Below are 25063 nucleotides of genomic sequence, written 5' to 3'. Positions count from 1 at the left end.
GAAGCAGGAGTGCGCAGTTTAGACAATTGTGCGATTTCTAAAAATCAGGTTGGTGCAAGCACACGTAAACACCCTGCGCAGAACAAGGAACAGTGCTTTTCACTGTCATTATATTAACAAAGTCTCCATTGTTTCACTTTAGCAGAAATGATAAGATGAAGATATGTGGCAAGGTAAGGCTTGTAAGGCTGCCCATGTGCTTTCTCAATTTTCAGAATTAAATTACAGGAAAACAGGACAAAATAAACAATAAAAGTTTACAGCAACGTTGTTTTGATACCGTCCCTTTAACTGTTCTTCTTATACTATCTTTAGCATGTGAGCTCACACGTCTGGCTGACACCTCATGTAACGTAGTATAAATCAGTTACTTTAAGGCCTCTAACCCTATATAGTTTTATAATCGTCTTATTGTGAAAGCTACTCCGTAATCATACACCTAATGTCACAGAGCTCCAGTATATGGCAGTGATTTAGTCATTAATATATATTATGGACAACTACTTCATATACTTTATTTTGAAGAGAACTATGTTTTGGCAAAAATCTAAAACTGGTAATTAATTTTTTTTTTTTTAAAGGGACAGTAAAGTCAAAGTTAAATGTTAATGATTCAGATAAAGAATACAATTTTCAACAACTTTCCAATTTACTTCTATTATCAAATAGGCTAATAGGAGCTTAGTAGCATGCACGACTTTGGCAGTTTATGGCAGCAGTGTTTGCAACCATGTATAATATTACTATAAACATTGTTGCAAATAGTTGTTTTTTTTTTTCTTCTTTTCTGTTCTGTCGATTTGTCCTATAAGAGAAATACCCCAACAGTGAATCTCCTTGATGCTGTAAATTTAAGTATTTTACTATTCTTTTCTTTATTCATTTCTCATTTTAAGTAATAGCTTTACTTGATAAATTGATCAATTATGTACTAGGATGAAATTCCATAATACTGGATGTTTTAATTACACACCCTGCTCTGTGTTCTGATACGAGATGTTATTTGTATTCACTGCTGGTAATAAATAAATATATTTAAAAAAAATAATGGGCTAATTGCTAACTCGAAAAATTGTGATTTACTCTAATACGATTCATTTAAATATGATCAAATCTTCTCTAAGTGCAAGTCTTGTTGCTATGCAGTGAGCTTTCTCTAACTGACTGAATCGGGCTCATCATTCATCACAGACAAAAGAGATCACTTCATTAAAAAATGGATTGCAATACAGTAAAATTTGTAATAGCATCACATTTTTAATACCCATATACAAAAAATAATTAAAGGAACAGTCTTGTCCATTTAGCGGTTTTCCAGTATGACCATTTAGTAGTGCATGTTTAATATTTTTCAATTAGCTATTTCAAATTGCACATGTGTGAGTTGGAAAACTTATTTAAGAGTCGATTGTGATTGGAGAAACTTAACATACCAAAATATACGTGCAAAAGTTGGGTGGAGCATGGTAGTCATTTTCGTCTCCTAACAATCGAAGAATATTTAAATATTTCATGTACTTCTTACAAGCTTATATTTGTGGGACCAGTTGCAAGATGCTTCTCTGGTATGTAACAATAAGTAATCAAAATTATGTATTGGGTCTAGACTATCCCTTTAAGAATGGATTGCGATTGGAGAAACTTAAAGGGACATTATACACTAGATATTTCTCTGCATAAATGTTTTGTAGATGATCCATTTATATAGCCCATCTAGAAATGTTTTTTGTTAATGTATAGTTTTGCTTATTTTTAAATAACATTCACCTAGCTTACGAGTTTTGCGTTCGTGTTATAACGCTAAAAAAATGGCCATTTCAGCGCTAAAACTGGACCGCAGTCATTTTGAGTCTTGTCGGTATAGCTGTACCGCAAGCATTTTAGCCTGTAACGCAACGTCAGTCGTTTTTACGTGGAATTTCCATAGCGCTTCCATTACAAGTTTTGCGGTGAGGCTAAAAAGCTTGCGTTACAGCCTATACCGACACGATCCATTTCGCAATCTGAGATGAGTTTTACGCAACAAAACTGTTACACAAAACTCATAACTAAAGTGTTACAAAGTAAACTAACACCCATAAACTACCTATTAACCCCTAAACCGAGGCCCTCCCGCTTCGCAAACACTAAATTAAAGTTATTGGCCCCTATTCAGCTGCTCCCGACATCGCCGCCACTAATAAAATGTATTATTCCCTATTCCGCCGCTGCCCGACATCGCTGCCACTATAAGTAAAGTTATTAACCCCTATTCCCCCGCACCCCAACATTGTCCACACTATAATAAAAATATTAACCCCTATTGAGCCGCTCCCCGACATTGCCGCCACTAAATAAAGTTATTAACCCCTAAACCTCTGGCCTCCCACATCACTGCCACTAAATAAAACTATGAACCCCTAAACCGCCAGCCCACCACATCGCAAATAAAACGAAATTAAACTATTAACCCCTAAATCATTCATTATACCTGAAGAAACGGCCAGGAGCTTGCGGCCGAGAAACGCGTTTAAAGCTCTCAAAATAAATTGTTTTTACACCTTTTTATTTAAGCCTAGTTATTTTGGCTTTTTTATTGCTACAAACTTTGTTGCTTCCACAACGTTTTTCTTTTCATAACATCTCCGTTGAGAGACCTTTTGTGAACACTAGCTCCAAGTGCATGCTGCACGCAGTGAAAGCTGCCTATTCCAACACAGCGCTGCTACAGACGATCCCTTCTTGACCCGTGGAGGAGAGCCCACAGCTGCACCTTGGAAGTTTGGATACCATCTACTTTCCAGCATACTGACTGCTGTGAAAACGTCAGCCTGCTCATTCGCACGTCTTTATATAAGAGTGCCAGTGCTCTTGTGAGTATATCTACAACTGTTTGTCTCCTATTGTGACTCCAGCTTTTGGAACCTTTTTGCACTATGAGGCGCTGTCTTCTTTTGTTAATTTTTTAGATATTCTGTTTGATCACACAGTCCCAAGACCAGCTGCCTGCTGCACTCCAATATCCTCATTGTGCCGAAGTCTCCTTTTAACCCTCAGAGACACTGACGGTTTGAGATACCGTTTTCAAGTATTTTTCAGGACTTTCGCACGATAAGCATTTTAAATATCAATTGTTGTTATTATATAGATATTGCATCTTATTTTTATTTGCTATTAATTGCCATCATTTTTATACGTTATATCATTTCTGTCTTGCATTTGAGATATCTCACTGTTACATATTACACATATTTTGTGTCACGTTTTTGCCACATTCTGTAACTGTTTCACTTACTCAGCAGTATTGTTGTTCTTTACTATAGAGTCTAGACTAGCTATTCTGGCTATATAACACGCTCTTATTGAAGCGTTTGGCGCACTCTATCACTATACTGTCGTATGGTTTTTTTCTCTGAAATTAAAAAAACCTAAGTTTAAACTATAAATTAAACTAACATTACGATTATACTAATATTAAAATAACTATCAACTAAATAAATTAAATTACACATTAAAAAACCTAACACTACTAAAAAAATATGAAATCTAATTTTATTAGATTTTATTTTTTTACAATTACAAAAATAAAAAATGCTAAATTACAAAAAAATAAAAAAATACTAAATTGCAAAAAATAACAAACACTAAATTACGAAAAATAACAAAAGAAATTATGCAAAATAAAAACAATTACACCGAATCTAATAGCCCTATAAAAATAAAAAAAGCCCCCCCAAATAAAAAAAAAAACCCTAGCCTACAATAAACTACCAATAGCCCTTTTAAAAGGGCCTCTATGTAGGGCATTGCCCTAAAGAAATCAGCTCTTTTACCTGAAAAAAAATACAAGTAAAACCCACCACCCAACCAACCCCCCAAAATAAAAAAACCTAACAAAAATCTAAGCTACTTTTTGCTCTGAAAAGGGCATTTGTATGGGCATTGCACTTAACCCCTTAACAACTACAAAAAAGTTCAGTTAACGACCAAGGACATACCCTGTACGTCCTTAGAGGTTTCAAGTGGTGGAAGCGATCCTGATCGCTTCCAGGCGCTTTCAAGGTATTGCAGTGATGCCTCAATATTGAGGCATCACTGCAATACCTTTTTTGGCACGCCGATGCAGAGAGGGCCACTTTGTGCCGATCGTTGGTGGGTGGGAGCAGCTGTAGGGAGGCGGGTGGGCGGCCCATCGCTGGGAAACTCCCGGAGAATGTCGGGTGTGCGCGCACAGCCGCAATATAAGCAGTATTTGTAAGTTTGAAGTGGTGGGAGAGGGTGGTTGGAGAAGTTGGCGGGTGGCAGAGGAGGGGGAAAATGAATAACTAAAAAGGGATCTGGGAGGGGGAGGGTATAGAGGGGGCAGCTACACTACAGAAAAAGTGGGCTTTATTTTTTTTAATAAAAAGCGCCTCATTTGACTGCAAAGTGGGTACTGGCAGACAGCTGCCAGTACCCAAAATGGGGGCAAATAGTTAGTGGGGGGAGGGTTAGAGAGCTCTTTGAGGGGGGATCAGGGAGGTTGGGGGCTAAGGGGGGATCCTACACAGCAGAATATATTTAAAACAAGCAAAGAAACAAACAAAAAAGGCTTTTATTTTAGTATTGGCAGACTTTCTGCCAGTACTTAAGATGGCAGGGACAATTATGGGGTGGGGAAGGGAAGAGAGCTGTTTGGGAGGGATCAGGGGGTGGGATTTGTCAGCTGGGAGGCTGATCTCTACACTAGAGCTAAAACTAATAATTCAAGATCCCTACAAGCTACCTAATTAACCCCTTAACTGCTGGGCATAATACAAGTGTGGTGTGCAGCTGCATTTAGCGGCCTTCTAATTACCAAAAAGCAATGCTAAAGCCATATATGTCTGCTATTTCTGAACAAAGGGGACCCCAGAAAAGCATTTACAACCATTTGTGCCATAATTGCACAAGCTGTTTGTAAATAATTTCAGTGAGAAACCCAAAGCTAGTGAAAAAGTGAACGATTTTTTTTATTTGATCGAATTTGGCGGTAAAATTGTGGCATGAAATATATCAAAATGGGCCTAGATCAATACTTTCGGTTGTCTACTACACTACAGCTAAAATTAACCCTGCAAGCTCCCTACAAGCTCCCTAATTAACCCCTTCACTGCTGGGCATAATACACGTGTGGTGCGCAGCAGCGTTTAGCGGCCTTCTAATTACCAAAAAGTAACGCCAAAGCCATAGAAATCTGCTATTTCTGAACAAAGGGGATCCCAGAGAAGCATTTACAACAATTTGTGCCATAATTGCACAAGCTGTTTGCAAATAATTTTAGTGAGAAACCTAAAGTTTGTGAAAAAGTTTGTGAAAAAGTGAAATATTTTTTTTATTTAATCGCATTTGGCGGTGAAATGGTGGCATTAAATATAACAAAATGGGCCTAGATCAATACTTTGGGTTGTCTACTAAAGAAAAATATATACATTTCAAGGGATATTCAAGGATTCCTGACAGATATCAGTGTTCCAATATATCTATCGCTAATTTGCTACTTGTACTTATGACCCTATAACTTGCAAAAAAGCAAAGAACATGTAAACATTGGGTATTTCTAAATTCAGGACAAAATTTTGAAACTATTTAGCATGGGTGTTTTTTGGTGGTTGTAGATGTGTAACAGATTTTGGGGGTCAAAATTAGAAAATTAAAAATAAATGTGTTTTTTCCATATTTTTTTTTATCATATTTTATAAAATTTTTTATAGTAAATTATAAAATATGATGAAAATAATGGTATCTTTAGAAAGTCCATTTAATGGCGAGAAAAACGGTATATAATATGTGTGGGTACAGTAAATGAGTAAGAAATTACAGCTAAACACAAACACCGCAGAAATGTAAAAAACGGTCAGAAAATGGAAAAGTGCTGTGGTCCTTAAGGGGTTAAAAGGGCATTTAGCTCTTTTAAGAAAAGCCCAAACCCTAATCTAAAAAAACAAACAAAAAAAACCAAAAAAACACCCCCCAAAAAAAACTAACACTAACCCCTGATGATCCACTTACAGTTTCTGAAGTCAAGACACCCAGGCGGCGAAGTCTTCATCCAGGCGGCGTCTTGTATCTTCATCCAGACGACATCTTCTATCTTCATCCTGGCGGTGTCTTCTATCTTCATCCCGGCGGAGTGGGTCCATCCTAAAGACATCCGGCACGGAGCATCCTCTTTATATGGTGCCGCTGTATACTGAATCTTCAATGCAAGGGAGCCTTTTCAAAATGGCGTCCCTTGCATTCCTATTGGCTGATTTGATTTTTGAAATTCAAATCAGCCAATAGGATAAGAGCTACTGAAATCCTATTGACTGTTCAAATCAGCCAATAGGATGAGAGCTACTGAAATTCTATTGGCTATTCAGATCGTTGGGGGTTAGTGTTTTTTAAACTTTTTTGGGGTGTTTTTTTTTAGATTAGAGTTTGGGCTTTTCTTAAAAGAGCTGAATACCCTTTTCAGGGCAAAAAAAGAGCTGAATGCCCTTTTAAGGACAATGTCCATACAAATGCCCTTTTCAGGGCAATGGGTAGCTTAGGTTTTTGTTAGTTAGGTTTTTAATTTGGGAGTTTGGTTGGGTGGTGGGTTTTACTGTTGGGGGGGTCTTTGTATTTTTTTTCAGGTAAAATAGCTGATTTCTTTCGGGAAATGCCCGATCTCTGGAGTACTAATGTAACATGATGAATGTGATCCTGTACAGTCCGGGAATAAATCAGAATATCATCAAGATAGATAATAACGAATTGATTAAGATAGTCTCTGAATATTTCATTAACGAAATGCTGGAAAACTGCAGGGGCATTGCATAACCCAAAAGGCATAACTAAATATTCGTAGTGTCCAAACCTAGTGTTGAAGGCAGTTTTCCACTCGTCCCCTTTACGGATTCTGACCAGATTATATGCCCCACGAAGATCCAATTTGGTAAAGATGGAAGCACCCTGGAGACGATCAAATAATTCGGGAATGAGAGGAAGTGGATAAGAATTCTTGATTGTAATTTGATTAAGAGCTCGATAATCAATGCAAGGACGAAGACCTCCATCTTTCTTTTCCACAAAGACGAAACCTGCCCCTACTGGAGAAGAAGAAGGGCGGATAAAACCTAGAGCCAAATTATCCTTGATATATTCCTCAAGTGAAACATTTTCTTGACGAGAAAGTGGGTAATTTTTACCCTTCGGTAGAGGTGCTCCTGGTAATAAGTCAATGGGACAATCAAAGGTGCGGTGAGGAGGTAATACTTCAGCATCTTTTTTGGAAAAGACATCACAAAAAGAATGATATTGTTCAGGCAAAGAATCAGGAACGTCCAAAACTGCCACAACAGTACTAGAAGTTTTGGGAGCATTCCGTAGACACTGTGTGAAACAAGAAGATCCCCAAGCAACAAGCTCTCCTTTAGACCAGGAAAAAACTGGATCATGTAGTTGAAGCCATGGAAGTCCCAAAATGAGAGGAAACTGTGGGGAAGAGATGATGTCAAAACAAATGGTTTCGGAATTAAGTACTCCAACAGACATGAGTAGAGGGATGGTAGAATATTGAATGAAACCAGAACCTAAGGGTTGACCACTGACAGTAGTGACTTTAAGTAATTGGCTCTTGGAAAGCAAAGGAATACGAAAAGCATTGACAAACTCTGAATCCATAAACATTCCTGCAGCTCCAGAGTCGATGAGTGCTTGAGCCTGAAATTTGGCGTTGCCAAAGCAGATAGTAACCGGAACAAACAGCTTGGGATTGAGGGAAGAAAAAGAACTTTGGCTTAACTCAGCCCCTCTTCCTGGAGTTAAGCCCTGGCTTTTACTGGACGAGTTGGACAATCTTTTAACATATGCCCCTTAATACCGCAGTAAAGACATAGTCCCAGATTACGCCTCCTGAGACGTTCAGCTTCGGATAATTTAATAGCACCAACCTCCATGGGTTCCCTTGACTCAGAGATAGAAGCATTTGGAGTAGGAAGTTTTGGAGAATGAGGCATAGGACGATAGGAAGGTCTGATAAAGGATCTTCTGTTACGGCCACGTTCATGGAGACGCTCAGAGTAGCGAGCATCAAGCTTAATACATAGGTTGATAAGATCTTCAAGAGAATCGGGAAGATCCCTATAAACCAGTTCATCTTTCAAACGATCACAAAGACCTTTACGAAATGCGGCACGTAGTGCCCCATGATTCCACATAGTTTCAGCAGCTAAAGTCCGGAATTCTATAGCGTATTGTGCTACAGAAAGAGATCCTTGTCTTAAATCTAAAAGTCCTACTTCAGCCGCCGCTGATCTACCAGGTTTATCAAACACAGAAGAAAATATAGATACAAAAGTGTCAATATCCTGGAGCAAAGGATCATCTTTTTCCAACAGTGGAGAAACCCAAGCCAGGGCTTTACCCTTCATAAGAGAAATTAAAAAGGTGATCTTGGAGGAAGAGGAAACAAACATCTGAGGATTATTTCTGAAGTGAAGGCGGCACTGATTAAGAAATCCTCGACAGTCTTCAGGATTGCCGTCATATTTATCCGGTAGTGGAATTCTAGGAATAAATTGTTCTGCAGGTTGTGGCGGATTAAACGCAGGGTTAGAGCTGGCCGCAGGAACAACAGGTGTTGCCGAGACTTGAGAAGGAGGAGAAAGGTTATGCAAAAGAGCAGTGTCAATATCCTGGAGCAAAGGATCATCTTTTTCCAACAGTGGAGAAACCCAAGCCAGGGCTTTACCCTTCATAAGAGAAATTAAAAAGGTGATCTTGGAGGAAGAGGAAACAAACATCTGAGGATTATTTCTGAAGTGAAGGCGGCACTGATTAAGAAATCCTCGACAGTCTTCAGGATTGCCGTCATATTTATCCGGTAGTGGAATTCTAGGAATAAATTGTTCTGCAGGTTGTGGCGGATTAAACGCAGGGTTAGAGCTGGCCGCAGGAACAACAGGTGTTGCCGAGACTTGAGAAGGAGGAGAAAGGTTATGCAAAAGAGCAGTTATTTGATCCAATTTAGAATCCAGGGATTGCAGGTGTGCAGAGTGGGTTCCAAGAAGCTGTCCCTGTAGAGCCACAGCTCTGGATAACTCACCAGGGTCCATTATATGGCCTGTTTGTAATGTCAGGATAGGTAAAGTCCAGAGTTAGACCCAAATGCTAGAATGAGGTAAATAACACCCTAGCACAGTGAGTATATACCAGGACCTGACCCTGCGACAGCTGTAGTTTAATATACTCACAGTAATAGACTGGAAGATGACACAGCAGGGTCAGGAGAAGAAACTTTGTGTAGAAGGGGTTAACCAATAGAGTAATCAGGCAAGCAATGTCCAGCAACGTGTAATCAGGCAGGTAAGGGTTAACCAATAGAATAGTCAGGCAAGCAATGTCCAGCAACGTGTAATCAGGTAGATATGGGTTAACCAATAGAGTAGTCAGGTAAGCAATGTCCAGCAACGTATTATCAGGCAGGTATGGGTTAACCAATAGAGTAGTCAGGTAAGCAATGTCCAGCAACGTGTTATCAGGCAGGTAGGGGTTAACCAATAGAGTAGTCAGGTAAGCAGTGTCCAGCAACGTATTATCAGGCAGGTAGGGGTTAACCAATAGAGTAGTCAGGTAAGCAGAGTCCAGCAACGATATCAGGCAGGTAGGGATTAGGGTTCAGGATAAGCAGGCACAGATTCAGAATATCCAAAGATAAATTTGTACTCACAAAGCCCACGAGTAAAACAAACAGGCACCGATGAGAGGAGACGCCGGAATAAGAAGGCCTCCTGACGTCATCGGAAGGCCGACAGGAACAGGGTTGCTAAGCAACCAATGAAAGCGCTACCGCGCTGAGCCAGAGGAAGCGATCAGCAGCAGCGATCGCGACAATCTGTACATATTCTTCTTTATAGAAGTGTCTATTACATGCAGTTATATGCAAATTGGTGTATACTGTCCCTTTAACTTACCAAAACATACACACAATAGGTGGGTCTAGACTGTCCCTTTAACAAATACTATTGCATAATAAGCTTGCCAGACTTTGAAGCTTGTCCGTTTTGTTTTTTACTTCCAACTGTAATGTATAGTCCAGAAGTATTACAACTCTTTCCAACTGTACAAAAAAAAGGACTCTGGCAAATTTCCAACTTTGAAAATGTTCCTTTATTTTGCCGTCAGCTGAGACTCCAAGACTCAGGCAAAAAAAAAAAAAGCTACATTTACGAGAAAAAGAGATTTATATTTATCCAGTCTGCTTTTGTCCAGTGGAGTGAACCTGATTGGAATTAAATAATTAGCAAATAAAACAGTAATGTATAAACACACCCTGTGACACACTATTTAAACTGGTAACAAAGCCTAAATATTTGTTCCCATTGTATTCTGATAACATTCCTAAAACTCAGTTATGTGTGATGTATACAGTGACATTACCCTGTAAAGGCTACATAAAGATGGTCACGGAGGCTGACAGCTGAATAATGTCCATCTGCAATGTGTGTCTGCATTTAACTTAAAGGGGCAATACATACCTTGCAATAACAAGATACTAAGTTCTGTTGTCTTGCTATAAAACAAGATATTGGCCAAGTCCAAGAAATTTTAAAACAAATTAACAGCTTATTTGCTCCCATTGTTTATCAAGAGCCAAACTCCACCCACCACATGCCTTATTCCGAGGAGTCAATCTGGGTTTGAGTCTGCAGCTGATGCTAGACCAGTCATTTTGTTAAGATAAAATGCACTTTTTAGCCATTATTATCTGTCAAAGTCAATTAAAGATATGCAACAAGGTTAGCCTTGAGAAGTATGCAGTGTGCTTTTTCAGTTTCAGAGCTAAATTCTGTGAAAAAGGGGCGAAATAGGTTATAAAAGTACACTGAAAAGTTGTATCACTACTCATAACTAACCTGTTTATATAAAAATCTCAAGGTGTTTACTGTCCCTTTAAGCTTACACGGAGATGGCCTTGTTTCTTTTTTAATTTATTAATGAATTATGTTTGATCTTTTTAATGCAATACCAAATGTATGTGATAAAAAACAGGGCAAATTATAATGTCACAACAAGTTTGCTGGTGCATAATAGATCAAAGATATAAAACACAACTCAGGTGCTAAAAGCACTATGCAAACGATAGAGGCTGTAAGTGCATATGTAAAAAATCAAGTGAGTAAGTATATTCCATCCATCCCTGAGTGCTGTTATGTTTCCTGAGTGCGTCATGGAGCCTGACAATCAGTTCATACATTGTCTATACAAAGTCAACCTTAAAAGGGCATTTTAATGGAAAGTTTATAATATAAATCCCTTTTTAACTCGAACACCTTATTGCTTCCACTGCAGATCTCAGAGTGCAGGGAGCTGCCGAGTGCATATCAGTTAAAGGGACACTCAAGTCAAAAATAAACTTTCATGTTTCAGATAGAGCATGCAATTTTAAACAACTTTCTAATTTACTTCCATTAACAAAATGTGCAGTCTTTTTATATTTACACTTTTTGAGTCACCAGCTCCTACTGAGCATGTGCAAGAATTCACAGAATATATGTATATGCATTTGTGATTGGCTGATGGCTGTCACATGATACAAGGGAAATAGAAATAGACACAAATTTGTCACGAAAAAATCTACTCATTTGAAGTTTAGACTAAGTGCTATTGCATTGTCTTGTTTTCATGGATTTGTTGATTATGGAAATCTACTGTATTTACTGGTCCTTTAAGCCAGTGGTGGTCCGCAAGAAGATGTTGGTGGTCCGTGACACCATCAAGTAGAAATTAATTTCCTCTGATGGTGTCACCCCCGTCGCGCCGCAACTCCCTACAGTGCCTGGCTGGACATTAGGGAAAACCGACGGAGAAGAAGTTAAATTACAATCTCCCTATGCACGTTGCGTAATACTTCCATTCTAAAGCCAGCAGAGATTGGTATATTCTTGGCTTGAAATAGTGGAATTAAAGTATATAAAAAAATCTCTCTTATATTTCATTTATTTTCTTCCCATTAACTGTCTCTTTGTAGTAGTTTTTCTAATTCCTTCAGATGGACTTACATCACTGTTTGTCTTCCTCCTCTCCATCTTTTTTTTATTTTATTTTTTTATAAAATATTATTTATTTTTCATTCTAATAATTTTCCCGCGCACAAAGCCATTCCACCTGAATTCCAGTAATTGCCGTCCAGCTGACCAGCCACATCCCACCCGTATTATAGTAATTGCCAGTAACAATATTGCACCTTCTAAGGAACCATCCTTGTCTTTATATACTCAATGCTATGAGTTTTTTAAACTTGAAACAATAAAGGATACAGGTTTTATAAATACTCTATTATCCGGTGTTCCGAAATTCTTTTTCTCTCACATGCCAGTGACATCAGTTGTGGTTACCTCACAACCATATTGCAAACTTTCTGATATAAACTTCATTTATGACTCCAATGTCTGTCCATTATTATTATTTATTATTATACTTTATTTATTAAGCGCCAACATATTCCGCAGCGCTGTCCATGGATACAATTCATTTAAATAAAACAATACAAGACTTGTAAGATACAGGACAAAATTTACAAACACATACAGGAGGGATTGAGGGCCCTATTCCCGTGGGAACTTACAATCTAGAAGGGTAGGAGATTGGGAAACAGGAGGTGAGGACTGCAAGATTGAGAAGGATGTTAATACAGAGTTAGATGAGGGAAATGTTAGGTAAGTGAAGTTAATTTATTATTGAGTTGGGTGGTAGGCTTCCCTGAACAGAAAAGTCTTCAGGGAGCATTTAAAGGAAGAAAGATTAGGGCAAAGCCTGACAGCACGAGGGAGAGTGTTCCAGAGGGTAGGTGCTGCACGACAGAAGTCCTGCAGTCTAGCATGAGAGGAGGTGATAGTCGCGGATGCAAGGAGCAGGTCATTGTTGGATCTTAGTGGACGGGCTGGAGTATACTTGTGTATTAGAGAGGATAGGTAGAGGGGAGCGGCGTTGGTGAGAGTTTTGTATGTAAGGGTGAGAATTTTGAATTTAATTCTGCTGTGAATGGGGAGCCAAGTAGACAGTTTTGAATAATTCCTAACTGTCATTCAGTTAGTTAATTCCTAAAAATAATTCTTAAAATGTGTAAATATGACGGAGCCAGCCGGGTAGGTGAGCGGTCGCACATCTTGTGAGCTCTGAACAAACTTTCATCTAACACCGCTCACCTCCCATAAAAGACAGCTTGAAACACCTGAATCTAACTGTTAATCGTACCCTGGACATCTAGCCCTAGATCCAGAGAGATACTGCACGCCTTTAAGGAGCTTGAAGCAAGCGGAGATAGAGAAGAGTAGGAGAAGTGCCGGTGGCCATCTTGTTTATTAGGCGCAGTTAAAATAGCTTCAAAATCTTTATTACAGTACAAAGCTGAATGGACACCACATTCCTCTTGCAGCAGCTCAACAACTCATCTATCTGAGGTACACATACTGGGCTAAAGGCCCTCTCTAACTGAGTAACATCTACACTAAGTGGCGCTAACATGGAGAGGGCTATTGATTTCTTTAATGAACTTCGGAGACTACTCCAGGATCATCATAGCGCTCTGGAAGTTGAGTTGCACGCAGCGTTTAGCTCTACTGACACGCTAACTGCTACACAGACAACCTTTCCCACAGCTTTCCCTGCAGAATTTGTTGGTGGAGGCGCTTGGGGGTCGAGGCCTGCTGAACCCATTCATGGTTTCATACCTACAGCTCAGACATTACGAGAAAAATATATTTCCATAGCAGAGGAAAACTGTCTACCCGCCACTACTATTCTCCAAGCAGCAGTAGAAGCTTTACCCCAAACTGTACAGCCGGCCATGTGGCTTCCGACTCAGAGATTGGCACTATATGCAACCCCTTCAGCAGTTGAGCCGGCTGACAGTCCTGCACACCACAAAGCGGTGAGCGTGTCTCCCCTTACCAGCGTGAGTGATGTTGCGGGGTTGGCGATCTCCAGCATCCATGTGGTGGACCAGTTTGCACGGAGAGGGAAGTGTATGATGATGCCCTACCAGGGGATAGGCCTAGGGTGCAGCTCTCACAGTCTCGCAGCTGGACTGCGTAATACAACAGAACTGACCACAGCTCCTCTCCTACTGCGTTCCTTCAGAGGTTCTACTGGCGAGGGCGGTAGCCCCGTTAGTTCTCTTCAAACCTCAGTCTATAGTGGTAGAAACCGGGGAAACTTTTTTTTTTTTTTTTTTTTTTTTCCTCCTTCTCTATGTCTCTTTTAAGGAGAAACAATTTTTTTTTTTTTCTTAGATACGAAGGTATCTGCACTTGAAACACACATGAAAGATGCACCTGATGATATCATGAATACTTTGACACAATTTTGTGAAATTGAACTAAAAAAGTTTATTTGTTGTTATAGAAATGGTTTCAATTTCACCTTGTACACACGATTTTCACTGCTTCATAGAAATAATGTATAAAGGTATCTACATTTTAGGAATTGAAATATACATCACAGTTTTAATCAAGGTTATGATACATACTTTGTTTTACTTTTGCAAATTTGTTTTAGAAGGATTTAACTTTAATGATAGAAATGATCTGAAGCATAAATTTCACTTTCTGGTTTATATCACTATTTTTCTTTTTTTAATAAATGTGTATACATGCGGGGTTTTTTTTTGTTTTTTTTTCCTTCATTTCTCTCCTCCTCTCTCTCCCCCCCATCCATACATCCCTGGGCAAATTTTTTATGCACAGTGTCACGCCTTCCAACCTGGGTTTTATACTATCACTTTATTTAGGGACAAGGTATGCTGCAAGCCTAACTTCAAAAAAAATAGTTAGAAGATAAAGGTTATTTCATGGAATGTGGGAGGAATTCACTCCCCCATTAAAAGGAAAGCGGTGATAAATTTTCTAAGTAAGAAGGCTCTGGACATCATTTGTTTACAGGAGACTCATCTCTCCGATGCCGAACATAACATACTTAAGATACGCGGGTTCTCGCAATCCTTTTTTGCTTCATATAGGAAAGCAGCCAGAGGGGTGATGATCCTGATTCATAAAAACCTTGGACAAGAAATCATTAAAGTAGTGAAAGATAGAGAGGCCAGGTATATAATGGTCAGAATGAAGATTCAAAAGCAGTTCTTCTTAATAGTCAACTTGTATGGCCCCAATAGCTCTGATGTTGCATTCTGGACCCGGCTAATTAAGAATATCTTAAAGTTTGCAAAAGACAACATAATTATAACAGGGGATTTCAATATTACCCCTAATTCGAGTATTGATAGAATTAGAATGGATCTAAGCAGGAAAAAAGGGAATTATACAAGATCCCATCACAAATACGAAGAAAAAATCTTTAGTCTATTGACCCAATCAACTAATCTTATAGATATTTGGAGGACTATGAACCCTAACTCTCGGGAGTTTACATGCCATTCCAAATCCCACAATACCATGTCTAGACTAGATTTATATCTAGTATCAGAAATTCTGGCTCCTAAAATCTCTAAATGTGAAATTCTGGAATTTACTCTCTCCGACCATGCTCCTGTAATATTACAAATTCAAGTTAAAAAACCATATACATTTAACTCTTTTTTTCTTCCCAGTTTATTTAGCCAACTCAGACAAATTTAAGTCCTTTTTGGAAAAGGCCTGGGAAGATTATTGCTCTTTTAATGCTCACAGTAGAAGTAATACACATATTTTCTGGGAAACGGCTAAAGTATATTTAAAAGCAGAGATAATATCATACATGGCGAGATTAAAAAAGAAGCAAGCTTCTAGATACTATGATTTATCTAATAAACTTAAAGAGGCCTATGCTAGTTACACACAGAACCCAACTATAGTAAACAGAGAAATTTACTTCTCTAATAAAAAAAAATAGGGATCATTTTCTACTACAACAAGCCCAAGAATCAATACAAATCAAAGCAGCCAAATTTAAAAGATATGGCAATAAAGCAGGCAAACTCTTAGCATCCATTTTTAAAACACAAACTCAGAGAAAGCCTATCGTGGCTATTAGAAAAGATAAGAGTATCACCTCAGATCAGGAACAAATGGCTCTCTTATTCCGTAATTTTTTCACAGACCTTTATGCATCACAACAACCACAAGCAGAAGAGATTGATCGATTTTTAGATTCTATTGAGGTGCCATTGATATCAGGAACAGACTTGGAAGCTCTGGACAAGCCTATAAGTGACCAGGAAATAGTAAGTGTCATTAAATCATTAGCTAGAGGAAAGTCCCCTGGCCCAGATAACCTGCCCTTGGAGTTTTATATGGTACTATTAGAAAAAATTACTCCAGTCCTAAAGGACCTATACAAAGGGTATTTTGAAGAAAACATCAAGGTATCGGAAGATTTTAAGAGGGCAAACATCGTATTAATCCCTAAACCTAATAAAGATCCCTTAGATCTTACAGCTTACAGACCGATATCCCTGCTTAATCTTGATTATAAGATTATGATGAAGATTTTGGCAGAAAGATTAAAGCTAATCGCACCTAAAATCATACACGAGGACCAGGTGGGATTTGTGAGTGGAAGATCATCTGAGAAAAGTATTAGAAAGATACTCCATGCTATTTCCCAGTACAGTGGCGGGGGTTCTGCGCTGCCGGAGGCTTTCCTGCTATCTCTGGATGCAGAGAAGGCCTTCGACAGAGTGGAATGGCCATTTATGTTCAAAGTTATGGTTAGATACGGATTTGGAGAAAAGTTTTGCACCTTTATTAGAAACATCTATTCAGATGCCAAGGCATCAATTATGATCAACAATGAGTTAACTCATTCTTTTACACTTTCAAGAGGTACGAGACAGGGGTGTCCTCTTTCACCCCTACTTTTCAATTTAGTTCTGGAGCCATTAGCAATTAAATTGAGGGAACTTCTTACAGGAATTAATATAGGCAAGGAATTGCTAAGGGTATCTTTATTTGCGGATGATTTACTCTTGTATGTCAGCAATCCAAAAGATACCATTGACATAGTCTTAGAACTTTTAAAGGATTATGGCAATGTCTCAGGGTACAAAACTAACTTGGCAAAATCAAAGGTAATCTGGCTGAAAAGGAGTAACAAACAGCAAACCTACGAATTTATTGAATCCAATGCCTTGGAATATCTGGGCTTGAAACTCTCTGCTAACCCAGATGACTGGTATCGCGATAACATTCTTTCAGTCCTCCAAGAAACTATTATAAAATTAAGAAGCTGGGCAGCGTTACCGGTTTCAATCTCGGGTAAAGTTAATCTTTATAAAATGTTCATAGTTCCAAAAATTTTGTACCCATGTAGAATGCTTCCCTTGCTTATAAAAAAAATGGATTTATGGCGCTTTAATCGGGCACTGAGATATTTTCTTTGGAGTGGGAGAAAACCTAGAATAAAATTGGAAATACTATACCAACCATATATGGGAGGGGGGTTATCACTTCCCAACCTGGAATGGTATAATTTAGCAACACTAATAAGATTTCCAATTGATTGGCTTTTTCAGTCATTTAAATTATCCAATAGGTATTTAGAAGAACACATATGTGCCCCTTATTCCATGGGTTTTCTATTACATGCAACAAATAAGATTTTGGGCAATACAATTGCTAACCACCCCTTACTTAAGGACATCTTAAAAGCATGGAGGAATACCATGAAGCTGTTTGGACTCCCTACAGCGGTCTCTAAATGGCTACCTATTCAAGGAAACTGGCACTTTCCATTAGGTAACTCAGTTAACCCTTTTAGTCTATGGTCACCTACCAAAGCTCTTACGGTTGCAGAGTTCTATGATTTTAAGGCTAGAAAATTTCATAACTTTGCTGAATTTCAAAATATCTTTCCGGCAGCACAGAAGAAACATATGTTTTACTTCTTGCAAGCTATAGACTATATACAAAAGCTACTGTATCTGTTTCCCCAGACTTTCCAAGATCACCCATTAATGGATCATCTTAAAAGGGAAAAGTGTTCCTTGTCTTCTCTATATAAAATTTTAAGATCGGCAGAGACAGAAAAATATATAGTACGGGCAAGGACATATTGGGGAAAGGTAGTAAGTTTGACGGACCCTATAGATCAACTAGAGAACAGTTTAAGGACAGCGTTAACCATCTCTCCCTCAACTTATCTAAGAGAAACGCAGTTTAAGATCATCAATAGAGATTACCTCACCCCGCGGCGGGTAGCTAAGTGGAATTGTAATGTTAAAAATTTTTGTATTAAGTGCCATTTAAACGATCCAGACTTGGGACACCTACTGTGGGAATGCCCGAAAGTAAATCAATTTTGGCATAAGGTAGCCTATCTTCTTTCCCAAATGACAAACATTGAAGTGAGGCTCTCAATAAATTCTATAATACTACTGAACCCCTGTATTTCATGGGGGAATAAAAAGAGATTCATTCTAACTGCGATACTTAACCTCAGAAAACTTATTTTTGACAACTGGTGCAAACCACGAGCTCCATCGATTAAAGAAGCAAAAAATCTTCTATCTGATAGTGCAATAATAGCAGCTTATGACTATAGGCTGGAAAGGAAGAAAGATAATTTATATTTAAAGGTCTGGAAAGACTTTATTCTAAACCAGGGTAGAGACTTTATTGCTAAAATAGAAGGTATCATCAACATTCAAATATAGCGAGTATGCCCCGAGTTGGAGGTCTAAATGGATAGGATTGGATGGGGCGGTGAGAAGGGAGGAGATTATGTTAACTTCATTTTTTTTTTATTTTTTTATTTTTTCTGTTTGTCTTTTCCTTGTTTTTTTCGTTTTTTTTTTTTTTTCTTTTTCTTTCTTTGTTTGTTTCCTTTTTCATCCTGGACTCTCTCTATGAAAGATGTTTGAACATTGTAATATAACACTATACAAGATAATGGACTCTTAAGTGGCCCAGTTGGGCATAATAGACTCTCAATACCCCCCCCCCCACTTCTAGATTGTTAACATGTATGTAAATTTTCGACAAATGTAACTGGATACATGTGAATATCCTACTTGTAATGTTTATACTGCCATTGTACTCTATATTTTTTCAAGATTATAATAAAAAAATAAAATTAAAAAAAAAAAAAAAAAAAAAGAAACCGGGGAAACTCCCTGCATCAATTTAAAACTGGTGTGGGATAGACAGGTCGGAACTTCCTGGTGTCAGGTCAGCACACTTTTACATGCTTAATCTGAGTCCATAATAACGTGTATATAGTTAGAGTTTAGAGACCTTGATCTTTCAGATGTCTATTGTCCCTTGAACACCCTCTCTATCCTACGAGTACCCTTTGCAGCCCGCATATCGCTCACATGTATACTTCTGTCAAGAGTGTTAACACAGACTGCTCCCACAACTATAAATTGGGCTCCAGAGTTTTTGTATGTGATGCACCTAAACCGTCAACCCTAGGATATGTATGAGCACATATGTGTTGCAACCTGCACTACAGATTTATAACACACCACTCTCCATGGCTTGTATATGTACTACAACCAGTTCATATTTGCACAGCTGTTTTAGAGGTGATCCATTAGATCCATTAGAGCTACGGACCTTCAGTTTTATATGTACATTTTCCATAGACTCCCTATCTGTGATAATAGCTTTTATTGCTCCAGTTAACAATTAGGGGATCTGTCCCAGCATGAGGCAGTCTGTGAGCCTATATACAAAAATTTTGTTACTGACTCTTTATGTCACATACAGCTCTTGTTGACAGTTTTTGGAATTGTTATATCTCTGCTGCATGAGCTAACCTGAAGTATTTTCATCCCTGTTATAAAACTGTTGTGACTGTTTATTGGGGAATGTTTATATTTACTGTGATATGTGAAAATTGCTAACACATAATTATGCCTTTGCATTACCCTGTTTCTTTCTTTGCTTAGCTTAGGTCTCATTGCTAATTTTATTATAGGGGGGTCTGGCTGTCAGCGGCCGGGGCAGCGGGACCTCCTCTCGCATGATGTTAGTGGAGTGCTACCTCTCACCTTTAATTTAGACCTTTGAGTTAGGCAACTGTGTATGTACAACATAGGCCTTCGTCAGTGTTCCCATTGTACTCATTAATTCTACAACTACCAGCATATGGCTCATATCTGATATATTTTGCTTGCTATGCCTAAAATTCCCACCTCCCCCTCCCCCCCCCCCCCCTATAATGTACCCAAGCTAATGATTGGCACCCTCAGTGTTAATATCTCATGACACATTAAATGCCAAACTATTTTAGATTGTTTTTCACTTATTCATATTCCTCCTTCAGAGTCTATTGCAAGGACCAGGAGGTACAGAAGTTGTCCCCAGCATTCATGGTAGAAAAATCATGTACCTTGTGTTCTGTGTCTAGTTCCTATTACAATGAAAATGAGGTTCCAGTATTATCTGTGTTGCAAATTGTATCTACTACTATGGAAACAGTATATTTGAAATATATCTTCTATGTTTGTATTGTGATATGTTACTTTATGTAAACTGTATTGGTTTTCGCACAACCTCAATAAAAACCTAAAATATAAAAAAAATAAATGTGTAAATATATACATAATGTAAACTGAGATACTAGTTATGTACAGTATGTGTGTGTATATATATATATATATATATATATATATATACATACACACACACACACACACACACACATTATAGAGGTTTGTATCTTTAAAAAAAAAATTCATATTAGTGGTCCACGGGTCCGAAAGGTTGGCAGCCCCTGCTTTAAGCAATGTATAATGCTTTTAAACCAATCAATGACAAGGGGTGCAGATCTTGTAGCTAAACAGAGGCAATAGTTATTTGTTATGTTATCCTAAGGCTATACATCCTTGGTATATTCCACTAAAATGTCCCCTTGGGTTAGTATCTGTGGTCTGGAAGAGTTTCAGGACTATTCCAGTACCGGTCAGTTTGCATCAATGTTAATGTGTCAAATGAAAATGTTTTGCTTCAGTCAGGCATAGGCCGCCTTACTGAGCATGAAAATGTAGTAAAATGAAATAACTAAGCAGGTTTCAGTTATGTCTTTATTTGCCACACCTGTGTAATAAGAGGACAGAGTCAATGGGTATGAAATTAGAACCATGTGACATTCTGCTTCTAACAAATTTGATTAGCGCCACTGCTGTGCTATACGTTACTTAGGAGAAGCGTAAAAATCAACACATTTACTATCATGTATATAGTTAAACCCTACCAGCACTGTGATTGCTTGATTAGTGCAGGATATAATATAAATTGTTGCTAAATAGCCACAGCAAATGTGACAAGTAAAACATACTTCAAAGGCTTTTCAAGGAATACTTTGCTTATTTTGGGCTAGATTACAAGTGGAGCGCTAATTTATCGCACACTTGCAAACAGACAAATTTGCCGTTTGCGGGCATGTGATAATTAATCAGCCATTACAAGTGGCTGGTTGTTGCTACTGCAAGCTCGCATTAGCAATTAGTGCTTATATAATTAACCAGAGATCATGTGCCCCAAAAGCCCAAAAAATTTAAAAAGTGTAGTGTATTTTATTAAAACATCAAAATTGTAGCATTTTTATTTTTTAATAAAATAACTGTACGAGTTGGGGGCTAAAGTTGGCGGGTGTGGGGTGTTAGAAAAAAAAGGTACTGAAAAGTGCCTTACATTGCGGTCTATGGGAAATTTGTGTTCCCTGTAAATATATAGGTATATGCTTATATACATATACAGTATATGTATGTGTTAATATGTGTACATACACATATTAACACATACATATATATGTATATAAGCATATACCTATATATTTACAATTTGCTTCCACCGCTGCATGACTTAGCCCCTTTGCTTCTGTGCCGTGTATGACGGCATTAGAACGTTGCTCCCATTAGAGCGTATGGATGCGCATTCTTATGAGCACAATGCTTCCCAGCAAAGCGAACGCAAGCTCATGTTCGCATTGCTGTCAACTTGTAATAACAGCGCACATTAGCGTGCGCTGGTATTACAAGTATGTGGACACCTATATGAGCTTGTTCAACATCCCATTCCAAAACCATGTGTATTAAATGTGGCGTTTGCGCCTCCTTTGTCGCTATAACAGCTGTTACTCTGGGAAGGTCTTACACAAGATTTTGTAGTGTGTCTGTGCGAATTTGTGCCCATTCAGACAAAACAGCATCTGTGAGGTCAAACAGTGATGTTGGATGAGAACGGCTGACTCACATTCCAATTCATCCCAATGGTGTTCAGTGGGGTTGAGGTCAGGGCTCTGTACAGGCCATTTGAGGTCCTCCACAAAAAACTGGTCAAACCATGTCTTTATGGACCTCTCTTTGTGCTCAGGGGCACAATTATAAGCAGCAAAGAGCCTCCCTTATACTGTTGTCACAGATTTTATGTGCTCAGCATCAATAGCTTTTTGACACAATTGGAATGTATTTGTATCCTGTAGCATTAATATGACCCTTCACTGGAAATAATAGACCTAGTGCAAACTCTGAAAAACAGCCCTATACCACTATAACTCCCACACCATACTTTACATTGGGCCTAAACATTCTGCTAGGTAGCATTCTCCTGGCATTCAGTACACTCAAATTCTTCCATCAGACTGCAAGATAGTGACACGTGATTCATTATTCCAGAGAACACGTTTCCACTACTCCAAAGTCAAGTGGCGCCATGCTTTACAACACTCCAGCCAATGCTTGGCATTGTGCACGTTGATGTGAGGTTTGTGTACAACTGCTTGCCCATAAAAACCCATTTTATTAAGCTTCTGACTCAGGGCTAGATTACAAATGGTGCTGTAATGTTATTGCGGGACACAATAAAAAATATTGTGACCGCGCCAAATAGCACACATTACAAGTGGAAAGTAAAAGGTTGTGTTTGAGCGCAAACAGAAACTGTGCTTGAAATATTAGCGCGACTTCAGACCTAGCATTCACTGTAAGAGTTAAAAAAAAAAAAAAAAAAAAACATTCAAAACATTAAAATAAATGATTACACTCATATATACACTTTCTGATAAAAAGAATCATAAATATTAATAAAAATGTTTTATAAGGATTAAAATGAATAGAGTATATGACAAGGTATTTGAATGGAAAGGGCTATTATGTGTATGTGTATATATATATATATATATATATATATATATATATATAGTATACATACAGTGCTTTTTGTAAGAAAAAAGGTGCCGGTACTATGCTCTATGTGTATACTTGTGTATTTATGTGTTTACATGTTTAAATATGTATGTGCACACATACATACACTTATAAACACATATATACACATATATAGACATATATACACAATTTTGAGCCATTTCTAGTTAAATACCATGAAAATGCAATATAATTTTTATTTATTTTTAATGTGTTTTAATGTTTTGTTTTTTTTACTAAAAACACTTTACATTGTTCTTCACTTAGAGGAAAAGGTTATTTCTATTTTTAAATAGATATTTCTATATATAACTGTATACATGTCTATATATGTATATATATATATTGATATAGATATATTTAAAAAAAAAACAAAAAAAAACACACTATATATATATATATATATATATATATATATATATATATATATATATATATATATATATATAGAAAAGAGGAAGGACTCCACACAGTTAAGTTGTTAATGTTTGTAAAGTAACGTCCCGTATCAGTATGTTGAAGGCTATCTTTGAGAAAGCGCCAACCGGCGTGAAACGTGTCAGATGACGTCACCGCTACCCCTGTCTTTCAACTGTCTGTGAGTGAGAGAGCTTGAGCTCGTTTTCTGTTTGGACTTTTAACTATGTATTGAATAAAATTGTTTTATTGAATTTTACAAAAGTGCTGTGTGCATAGTGTCTTAACCTAGCCTTCAACATACTGATACGGGACGTTACTTTACTAACATTAACAACTTGACTGTGTGGAGTCCTTCCTCTTTTCCACATTTATACATAGCGGACAGCCGGAGCAGGTTTTCTTCACATCGAGTTTTGGATCCCCGGATGTGCAGCCCGCTTTCAACGCTGTATGGACAACGGTGTCTAGGCTCCCCAGCTAAGTATTGTTGTTGTTGCTGTATTTCACCTTTAACACTTGTATTACTATATATATATATATATCTATTTAAAAATAAAAAGGAATATTTTCTTCTAGATGAAAATCATCGGAATGTACATTATTCATAACTACCTTCGGGTTCTGCGCTGTTAGTCTAGTTAGTAGCGTGCCCTGTAGAAGTCTATGAGGGGGAGAAGAAGTGTGGTCACGGTACTTGAAGTCAGAGCACCTGATCTTTTGCTTGTGCAATAATTTTTAACTTTAAACGTGTAATACGTGTGCAAACCCAGCCTGTCAAAGTTTAACTTTTAGCAGAGTTAGCAATAAAAAATGTAGGGCTAGATTACAAGTGGAGCGCAATTTTAATGTGCAAATATAGCGCTTGCAAAAGAGAGCTTAGAGATAGAGCTTAGAGATAGACTCAAAATAAGAGGATACAACCACCAACAGTTGGAAGATGTGAGAAAATTGGTTCAGAATGACAAAAGTATAGATCAGGAACAGGACCTGTCTCAAAAAGTATCTACTTATGATTCTAATTCTAAATCTAATTTTAATGATGCTATTGTCTTTTCTACACCATATAGTCAACAATATGAAGAAATAGTTAAAATCTTGAAAAAACATCTTAATTTGTTGCAATCGGATGATGCTCTACAACCATTAATACAACATTGTAAATTTGTACCTAGAAAATCTAGCGCAAACATTGACACCTAGTTTAGTTAGAAAACAAAACTCTACACAAAAGTATGCTACTTCTTGGTTAAATAAAAAAGGCACCTTCAGATGTGGAGCATGTATGTGCTTGGCATGCTCAAGTGTCCTACAGGAGGATCATTTTGTGTGTCAATACAATAATAAAACATATCCAATAGAGTTCTATGCCAACTGTGGCTCCAAATATGTGATCTATTTATTAACTTGTAATCTTTGTTTTTTTCAATACGTAGGAAAAACTACTCGCACTATTAGGACACGTTTTAATGAACATGTCCGGGATATAAAAAATTATAGCACAGACTCTTCAGTTGCTGAACATTTTAATAA

At 37.8% G+C, this 25063-nt stretch overlaps 1 protein-coding gene across 1 annotated transcript in view; it reads right to left on the bottom strand.

Moving 5' to 3' along the window:
- LOC128662624 (phosphatidate phosphatase LPIN3-like) overlaps window positions 1–25063 on the bottom strand; it is an 86002-nt gene that overhangs the window by 36670 nt on the left and 24269 nt on the right.

Source organism: Bombina bombina, chromosome 1 (assembly GCF_027579735.1).
Source record: "Bombina bombina isolate aBomBom1 chromosome 1, aBomBom1.pri, whole genome shotgun sequence".
Lineage (NCBI taxonomy): Eukaryota > Metazoa > Chordata > Amphibia > Anura > Bombinatoridae > Bombina > Bombina bombina.
Note: the sequence above shows the minus strand (reverse complement) of the source record. Positions and strands in the feature narration are given on the sequence as shown.